The 10,402-nt window shown below is 35.6% G+C and overlaps 1 protein-coding gene across 2 annotated transcripts in view; it reads right to left on the bottom strand.

Moving 5' to 3' along the window:
• Positions 1–10,402, bottom strand: part of PEAK1 (pseudopodium enriched atypical kinase 1) — a 298,079-nt gene that overhangs the window by 146,762 nt on the left and 140,915 nt on the right. The window contains exon 6 of one of the 2 annotated variants that reach the window (XM_019630685.1): positions 4,763–4,876. The exons of the other annotated variant lie outside the window; for it this stretch is intronic. The gene's annotated coding sequence lies outside the window, so the exon portion shown is untranslated. The remainder of the gene's footprint in view (positions 1–4,762; positions 4,877–10,402) is intronic. 2 annotated transcript variants of the gene reach the window in all.

The following is a 10,402-nucleotide window of genomic DNA, read 5'->3' as shown; positions in this document are numbered from 1 at the left end:
TAAACTTTTACTAAACCTTCTCAATCTCCATTCTTGGACCTCCACCCCATCCCCCAATAAATTAATAACATTAGTTTTCATGAAAATGTGTGATATTAAAGATCGGCCAAGCATATTTTTCATCTAGAGAGGCAGAACTCCAAATGACATAGCTTATAACTCTCCAAAGCTGAGTCTTTTCATAACACCAAGTTGACAAGCTCCTTAAAAAATCAGTGGGGTATACTATGAAAACCTAACATGTACAATCTTTGCGGGAGGGTTAAGACTCAGCCTCAGCAGAATGAATCTTCCCAACACCTGAAAATGAGACAGTTAAGATCATGCACGAATCAAAAAAGTATATGCTTTAGGAAAAAATTCTTTATTAGGAATCTAGCACAGTGTGCTATGTGTGTCTGTTTTTATACCAGTTCCATGATGTTTTGATTACGATAGCCTTGTAGTATGATTTGATGTCAGGTAGCGTGATACCTCCCACTTTGTTCTTATTTCGTAAGATTGCTGTGGCTATTGCTGTGGGGTCTTTTATGGTTCCATATAAATTTTAGGATTATTTGTTCTAGTTCTGTGAAAAATGTCATTGGTATTTTGATAGGGATTATGTTGAATCTATATATTACTTTGCGTAGTATAGACATTTTAACTATATTAATTCTTCCTATCCATGACCATGGTATATGTTTCCAGTTTTTCTGTCTACTTTAATTTCTCTCTTCAATATCTTATAATTTTCTGAGTACAGATCTTTTACTTCCTTGGTTAAATTTATTCCTAAATATTTTATTGTTTTTGAGGCAATTATAAATGGGATTGTTTTCTTAATTTCTCCTTCTGATAGTTTGTTATTGGTGGATACAAATGCAACTGATTTCTGAATATTAATTCTGTATCCTGCTACTTTACTAAATTCATTTATCAGTTCTAATAGCTTTATGGTGGTATCTTTGGGGTTCTCTCTATATAGTATCATGTCATCTGCATATGACAATTTTACTTCCTCCTTTCCAATTTGAATGCCTTTTATTTCTTTTTCTCGCCTGATTGCTGTGGTTAGAAATTCCAGTACTATGTTGAATAAAAGTGGTGAAAGTGGGCATCCTTGTCTTGTTCCTGATCTTAAGGGAATGCTTTTAGCTTTTACCCATTGAGTATGATGTTAGCTGTGGGCTTATTGTATATGGCCTTTACTATTCCCACTTTGCTAAGAGTTTTTTGTCATAAATGGATGTTGGATTTTGTCAAATGCTTTTTCTGCATATATTATATGACCATATGATTTTTATTTTTCATTTTGTTAATGTGGTGTATGAAGTTAACTGTTTTGCAGATATTGAACCAACCCTGCATATTAGAAATGAATCCCACTTGTTCGTGGTGTATGATCTTTTTAATATATTGCTGAATTCAGTTTGCTAATATTTGTTGAGGATATTTGCATCTATGTTCATTATGGATATCGGCCTATAGTTTTCCGTTTTTGTAATATCTTTGTTTGGTTTTGGGATCATGGTAATAGCAGTCTTGGGAGCCTTCCCTCCTTCTGAATTTTTTGGAATAGGTTGAGGAGAATAGGTGTTATTTCTTTTTTGAATATTTGGTAAAATTCATCTGTGAAGCCATCTGGCCCAGGGCTTTTGTTTGTTGGGAGCTTATTGATTACAGACCCGAAACCATAAAACTCCTAGAAGAAACTATGGGAAGTAAATCTGAAGACATGACAATATTTTTACTGATATATCTCCTCTGGCAAGGGAAGCAAAAGAAAAAATAAACAAGTGGGACTACATCAAACTAAAAAGTGTTTTCACAGCAAAGGAAACCATCAATAAAACAAAAAGGTACCTACTGAGTGGGAGATATTTGCCAATGATACGTCTGATAAGGGGTTAATATCCAAAATTTATTAAAACAAAACAACTCATACAACTCAATATCAAAAAACCCCAAACAACCCTATTAAAAAATGGGCAGAGGCTATGAAGAGACATTTCTCTAAAGAGGCTATACAGATGGCCAACAGACATATGAAAAAATGGTCAACATTACTAATCATTAGAGAAATGCAAATAAAAACCACAATGAACAATACCATCTCACTCCTGTCAGGATAGCAGTCATCAATAAATCAACAAACAACAAGTATTGGCGAGGATGTAGAGAAAAGGGAACCCTTGTGCACTACTGGTGGGATTGCAGATTGGTGCAGCCACTATGGGAAACAGTATGGAAGTACCTAAAAAAAGTGAAAATAGAACTACCTTATGACCCAGCAATTCCACTACTGGGTATCCATCCAAAGAAATCCAAAACACTAATTCAAAAAAATATAGGTGGGCCTGCCAAGTGGCTCAGTTGGTCAAGAGCACGAGCTCTGAGCAACAGGGTTGCCGGTTTGATTCCCACATGGGCCAGTGAGCTGCGCCCGAGCTGAGCTGCCAACAGGTGGCAGGATGCTCAGTGGTTAGAGTGTGCACTCTTTGCAACAAGGTTTCTGGTTTGACTCCCAGATTGGATGGTGGGCTATGCCCACCCACAACTAAGATTGAACACAGCACCTTGAGTTGAGCAGTAGCAAGCTGCTGTTGGGGGGCCAGATGGNGAATAAATATTTGAGTAGTATAATTATTTTATATGAAAAATTATAATGCTTGCAGGTACAATGCAATACCTGTTCACTTAATAATATGTTTCAAAAGCTAAATCTGTAATACAACAATTTTATACTCATTTCCTCTGACCATTAGTCTATTCACTACTAAAGCCTTGATGATCAATAGTTTCCTACATGCTTGTATACATTCACATTTTCTTACAAGCACCCCTGCAATTGTATACTGTGAAATTTGAACAAAAACAGATATTTGCTCTAAGACTACCATTATGACCCAAAGTTATTGTAAATGATTCTTCAAGAGTGGCCCACAGTCCATGTGAATCACATTTCACTGGGATGCTCACTTAAAATGCAGATCCTTACTCTAAGAATTCTTGGATCTCAACCAAGGTAGAAAATAATTGTCCTTATCACTGTAATCAGTATTCTTGCTTCCCTGTTTACCCAGATTAAATCCGATGACCAATCAAATTTTCCACTTTGCAAACACCTCTTCTCCTTCCTTTCCTCTTTCTACTAGGTAAAATGACAACCAAGCCCTCAGCGTACTCCATGCGGGCTTCTGCAATGAATGGCACCAGAGAGAAGCCACCCAGCTGTGCTCACTGCTCACTTTACAATGCATCACTACAAGTGTCCAGTACAGACTTAACACTTAGTGATGGAATCCAAATAAGTTTTTTCTACGTACTTACTTGGCCACCTTGAGATAACCATTTCACAAATTTTCTTGTCTCCTCAAACATTCAACATCCCTTTCCAGGTCACTAACTACTGATGAGTTTGCCTCATACTTGAGTAGAAAAAAATCGATCCAATCAGATGAATTTTATCTTATCTTCCCATTAATTCTACCAACCTAACTGCATATGATTTCACACACTTTCCCCTCATTGCCTATGCAATGGAAGAAGTGTTTACGTTCCTCTTTAAGGTAACCATCTACTTGTGGTCAGGATCCCATCCATTTGTGACTTCTCAAGGACTGTGCCTGCAATCTCTTTTCTCTTCTGTGTGATCAATTTCTCCACTCCACATAATTCCCACTGGCATATGAATGTGTCTTCATCTTACTCATCTTAAAAAACAAAACAATCTTCCCGTATCCTTGTGTCTCCTTCCAGGTACCACTGTATTCTCCTCCCATTACCTTCCAGAACAAAGCTCTTCAAAAAGAGTCCCCCGCTTCACTTTCTCCTCATCCCACTCCATTCAGGTTTTTGTTCCCACCACTTCACTGAAACGCTGCTAATTAATGTCACCATNATTGTTCTACAGTTTTGCAACTAACAAGTTTGTGTCACAAGTTCATAATATACCAATATACCTGTTCTTAAAATAAGACAATGAGTAAGTCTGAAACTGGAACCAGGAATAATCAGCTACTCCCGAAGATGCTAGGGAAGCTGGAAACAAAGATGCCATCTCCTTTCTCTAACACTATTTTCCAAGTAGTCCAAATGCAAACTTGGAGGAAAGTTCAAAGCCCAAAGTAAATCTGTCTAATCAAAAGCAGAGGAAATTCTGCATGAATATTCTTGGGCTGCAGAAAAGCGCTATTGTGAGAAAAACCTCAGTCCTCATAAGTTAAAATGAAAATGAGGATAGCTCCACACTCATAAGTTAAAATGAAAATGAGGATAGCTCCACACTACTAGAACAATACTAGCTATCACTTATTGGATGTCAAGTACTTTCATCTGTTATCTACATTAGTCTGCCAACCATCTTATAAAGCATTGCCATTCCTATTCTATAGACAACGGATTAAGTAATTTGGTCACAAGCCTGGGTTCATAGGCCTAGACTGTGGCAGTTCTGGGGTCTGGACTCAGATGTGCCTAACTGCACAGTCTGTGCTTCTTCAATTTACCATACTGTAGCAGTTTTCAACCCTCAGTGCCCATCACAGTCATCTGGGGTCTTTTTCCAAATACAGACGCATGGGTAACATCCCCACAGAACCTAAACCAGCTGATGTGAGAGGGCACCCAAACATGTTTGTTTTTAAAAAGGAGTTCAGGTTCTTCTGATATACATCAAAATAGTTGTAGTTATTACTAGACCGGGAAAAAAAAACAAATCGAGGTAATCTAGAGGTAGTTTCTTTGTCACTTTGTAACCCTTGTTTGTCAGTACATTTACCTTTCTAATGATGTATTTTGTAGGCATCCATTAAATCATCCTTTTTCCAATCAGTATGAGATCATGAAGCACATAAGGAGGCTGGAGTAGGATCGGTGATATGGGGCCCAGTTACTACAGAAGGGACATCAAACAAGGTTTGGTCATTTTCCACCAATCATCTAAAAATGGCCAAGACACAGACAGAAGTAAGTAGAGGAGAAATACTGCTCTAATATCTATCTTAATATAGCACATATTTTGGATTAGACAGAGAATAAAACCTTATAAATCAATAGAAAACAGTAATTTAAAAGGGCTCTGGACTTAATCTTCAGAATCTTATAATTTGTAGAAACGAAATTTAAATATTTTAGATACAACCATCTCCAAAATGTTTTCTGCTATGAACAAGCACCAGTGAATAAGATGGTCCTGGTTTTAAGGCCTTCATTTGATAGTCAAAACCAGCTTTACTGTCCTCTGTGGGAACTGATTCAACATATATGGCTTTGCTATGGATGCAGAATGTACCGGCCCTAGAAAGCTCAGCCTTTTATCAACAGAGTTCTCAGTGATCCTCATTCCAACAGCTCCTCAGAACCTGACAGTCCTAGAAAGTCATTCTGAGAGAGTCTGGAGTACTCAGTAGAGATCTCGGCTGCCCAGTCTCTGGGAATGGAGACAATCTCCAGGATCCCAAAAGCATTTACAAGGAATATTAGGCAGATGGCTTCATGGGGATTTACCATCTTTCACAATCGCCAGAGACATCCTTATTCTAGGAATGTGTGTGAGGATTTTCTGGAATAGATATGCTTTTGTTTCTGGTCTATTCATATTCACTGTGTAAAAATGCTGTATCATTCACAAAATAAAGAAAGGTGTCAACTCTACTGTAACCGAGGAAAATCAAAGACTAGCAAATCTCTTGATATTTATCTACATTAAGAAAACTGCCATTTAAAATGGAATTTATTACTCTCACAGCACCCTCTGTGACTGGTTTTACTTCCGGGCCCTTAGGTATGAGGCTCAGCGCANGGAGAACAAGAGAAAGAGTTGCTAGCAGATATGCTACAAAAGAATTACTTTTGCTGTGGTTCAGACAGAGGAATGCTATCAGGAGGAAATTGGGAAAATCAGGAATGAAAATTGAGAAACAGAAATGGTAAATATCTGGATAATATAACAGATGATTCTTCTCTTGAATTCTTTAAAATGTTTGACAGCTAAAAGCAAAAAACTGTAAGACTGTCTGATGGAGTTTTCAATGCATGTAGTATAATATATAAAGTAACTATAACCTAAAGGGGGGAAAGATAAAGCTACCTATATGGTGATATAGTTTTTATATTTACTTGAAATAGTAAAATATTGATTCTAAGTAGACTGTAAAAAGTTTAGCATGTATGTTGCAATCCTTATAGCACCTACTAAATATTTTTTACAAATACATATAGTAAAAAAGACACAATAGGTAAATTAAATGGAAGACCAAAAGAAGTTCAAATAGGACAGAAAATGCAAAACAGAGGGAACAAACAGAAAATAAGTGGTAGATCTCTAAATTCAAACACATCAATTATATTAAATGCAAATAGTATAAATACAACATATAAAAGAGATTATTAGATTGAAATTTAAAAAAGCATGACCCACTTTTTGTTATCTATTTGGTAGGCTAAATGGAAAAGAAAAAAGGTGTAATATGAAAACACTAGTCAAAATAAAGCTGGAGTGGTTATGTTATCAAAGTTGACCTCAGAGTAAAGAAAATTAACTGGAATAAAGAGAAAGCTTATATAGTGATAAAAATGTCAATTCACTAAAAATGCATAACAATTTTAAATGTGTATGCACCTAAAATACGAAAACCCAAAACTGACAGAGCTGAAAACAAAAATAGACAAGCCCACAATTACAGTTGGAAACTTCAACATACCCTTCTCAGTAAACAATAGTAGATAAATCTGTGAGGATATAGAAGAGCTAAACAACACCATCAACGAACTGAATCTAAGTGATATGTATTGAACATTTCATCCAACAATGGCAGAATATACATTCTTTTCAAGTGCACACGAAACATTCAGCAAGATACACATCATCTTAGGTTATGAAAAAAATCTTAAGAAATTAAAAATATAAAAACCATAAAGAATATTCTCTGAACATAAAAAATAGAAATAACAGAAAAAAAAACCCTACAAATACTTGGAAATTGCCTAAACAAATAATCCATGGTTTAAAGAGAATGGTTCAAGTGAAATTACAAAATATTTTGAAAAACAAAAATATTTTGAACTGAACAAAAATCAATTTCAAAACTTTGGGGATGCAGCTACAGCAGTGCTTACAGGCAAACTTATAGTATTACAGGTTTATATTCGGAAAGGAAAGTCTCAAACCAGTAATCCAATAATAAATTAAGATTCCACCATAAAAAATTAGAATAAGACCAATATAATTCAAGCATGCAGAAGTAACAAAATAGTAAAACTAAGGGCAGACATAACCGAAACAGCAAAGAGAAAAACAATAAAACTTAAAGCTGATTTTTGGAAAAGATTAATAAAACTGATAAATTCCTAGTAAGACAAAAAAACAAAACAAAACAAAAAACCCCAGAAGATACAAATGAACAATATCAGAATGAAGAATGAAATATCACTACAGACCTTTCAGATATTTAGAAAAGATTTTAAAAGGGAACGCTAAGAACAACTCCACACTTAAATTTGACAAGTTAGATAAAATAGATCAATCCTTTAAAAATCACAAGTTACCAAAACTCACCTCAGACGAAAGAGATAACCTAAATAGCCCGGTAACTATGAAAGAAACCGAATTTGTAGTTCAAAACCTTACACACACACACACACACACACACACAATGGTTTCACTGTCAATTTCTAGGAAACATTTAGGAAACATAACACTAATTCTGAACAATCTATTCTAGAAGATAGAATNCTATTCACAATAGCCAAGATATAGAAACAACCGAAATGCCCATCGATAGATGATTGGATAAAGAAACTGTGGTACATTTATACAATGGAGTATTATTTGGCCATAAAAAATGAAATCTTACTATTTGTAACAATATGGATGGACCTTGAGAATATTATGCTAAGTGAAATAAGTCACTGAGAAAGACACATACCATATGATCTCACTTATATGTGGAATCTAAAGAACAGAATAAATGAGCAAAAAAACCAGAAATAGTTTCAGAGATATAGAAAAAAACTATTGGTTGCTATATGGGAGGGGATGGGGGAGAAGGTGAAGGAATTAGAAAGTGCAAATTAGTAGACACAATACAGTCATGGGGATATGAAATACCCATGGTGAGTATAACAACCATGAAGAGTATGGTGAGTATAATTAACAATGTTATAAAGATCATTTAAGGTGCCAGATGGGCACTGGTCTTATCAAGGGGATCACTTTACAGACTGCGTAGATGCCTGACCACTGCGCTCTACACATGAAGCTCAACTAGAATAATATCGTATGTCAATTATAATTACATGTATATATATGGTCACAAGAAGTGGAATATAGCATAAGGAAGACAGTCAATGGTACTGTAGCAGTTATATAAGATGTTAGAGGGGTAGTAGCTTGGGGAAGGGGAGTTCTCACTTTGTGAGAGGTGTAAATGTCTAACTATTATGTTGCTCTGTACACCTGAAACTAACAAAAAAAATTTAAGTGATATATAAAAGTACAAAATAGGAAGCAACAAACCAACCAATATCCCATTATCCAGAGAGAAAAGGTGTTAACATGAGTTGAATATCATTCCACACATCTCTCTAAGCATATATGGAGATGAATGGATGATTACATGTCTCTCAATTTACCTTTTTTCTCTCCAATTCTTTGTTCTACCTTTTAAACCGTTCCTAACTTTAAAAACCTCTAAAATTGTATTTTACAATGATCAGAGTATCATCCTGCATATCTTTGAGGATATTTCTTACAAAGTTTGCTTTGCTTTCTCTAGTGACTGTTTCTTTGGGTTTTAGTTCTTCCATTTGTATAGTTTGGTACCGTCTTCCATAACATTAGTTTCTTAAAACTATTTGGTTTTAATAGTTAAAACATTTTGGGTTGTGGAATCATCTTTGTTTAGGCTTTAGAGATATCTTGTTAGTCTGTGATCACACCAGCAATTTCTTAGCGGAGGGGCAAAATTTTCCACTGGGTAGTGAACATGTATAATTATTTTGGGGGCTCTGTACCCCTTTTGGATATTGACAATATTGGGGAACTGCCTTGGCTTTTAAAGCACCCACATTGTCTAGTTTTGAATCATACAGAGAAAGAGAAATGAAGGTAGCGAAATGCAGACCCACATTTCTGCTTGTCCAGTAGTCTAGACATAAAGCACCCTACAATCATTCACATCTTTTATAGTATTCTACTCCTCAGCATGTTTTAGATTGGTTCTCATCTGCATTCCGATCCTATTTTTCAGGGGTTCTTTATGGTTTGGAGCCAATTTTGCTCTTTTTGTTTCCTTTCATACTTGTGTTTGATTGATACTATATATTTTTTGGAAGGAGAAGAAAGGGCTTCTTTTAGGGATGTGAAGTAGCAAAGGAAGGCTTCAGCATGCTCTCAGTGTACCACCTCGCACTGGAAGTCTCAAATACATATGTCTTGGCAGAGATAAGTGAACAATATTGCACACACTTTTAAATGAAATTATGATCTTTTACTACACTTTCCCTTCTACTGAAGTATGGTATCGTAATATTAAGCACAGCATGTTATCCAGCAGTTTCTACTCCTAGATTCACATTATTAACCTGGGGGAGCCACTCAAACATACTCAAGTCTGACTCTAGAAAGTTCATTTTAAATGGATTGGGGTGAGAACCCCTGATATGGTGGAAAAACTACAGGCAAATCAGGCCAAACTGAGTTCAAATCATTTACTTTCCTCTGTGAATTTAGAAAAGACACAATTTTTTTAGCCTTAGTTACATGTGTAAATTGGGTTTACAAGATTGTGGTGATGATTAGAGATAATGTAACAGGAGAGACCAGCACCATGCAAGGCAAATAGCAAATGCTTATAAATATTAGCTCTTCTAAAGCCATTTATGAATTAGCAAACAAAAAACATGGCATTAAAAAAGAGATCGAGTAAAACAGGACTTCCTTCATACACTAAAATTTTACAGTGACTAAAATTTAATTACAAATGTCACAAAATCATTCACAGGAGTTGACAATCATTGCCAGATATTCGAAACTGAGAGACTATGAGATTTATAAAGTGTTCCTGTCACATTATATTGTACCTCCTGGGCTCTTGTAACATTATTTCAATGTATTTCTCTTCAAAGGACAACTCTCTAGGCTATTACAGGTTTCTGAGTTATTCTTCCACCCTACATTTCAATATCAAAGAGTAAAAGCAGACAACAATAATCCCAACCTGGTTATGTTAACTGTTTGTACTCATTCTATATCTTATGTGAGATAGATGAGCACTTAGAAGTTACAGGAAATGAGAATACCTAGAAGACTGTGGGACCCAGAAACTAAAACAACATTAGTGTTTCTGATGCATGAAAGAATCCAACCCTAATTACAGCCAGCAGGCAACAGCTCCATTTTCAGGGATGCTTAGATTGG

Source organism: Hipposideros armiger, unplaced genomic scaffold, assembly GCF_001890085.2.
Source record: "Hipposideros armiger isolate ML-2016 unplaced genomic scaffold, ASM189008v1 scaffold_931, whole genome shotgun sequence".
NCBI classification, from domain to species: Eukaryota; Metazoa; Chordata; class Mammalia; order Chiroptera; family Hipposideridae; genus Hipposideros; species Hipposideros armiger.
This window is presented reverse-complemented; position numbering and strand designations above follow the sequence as displayed.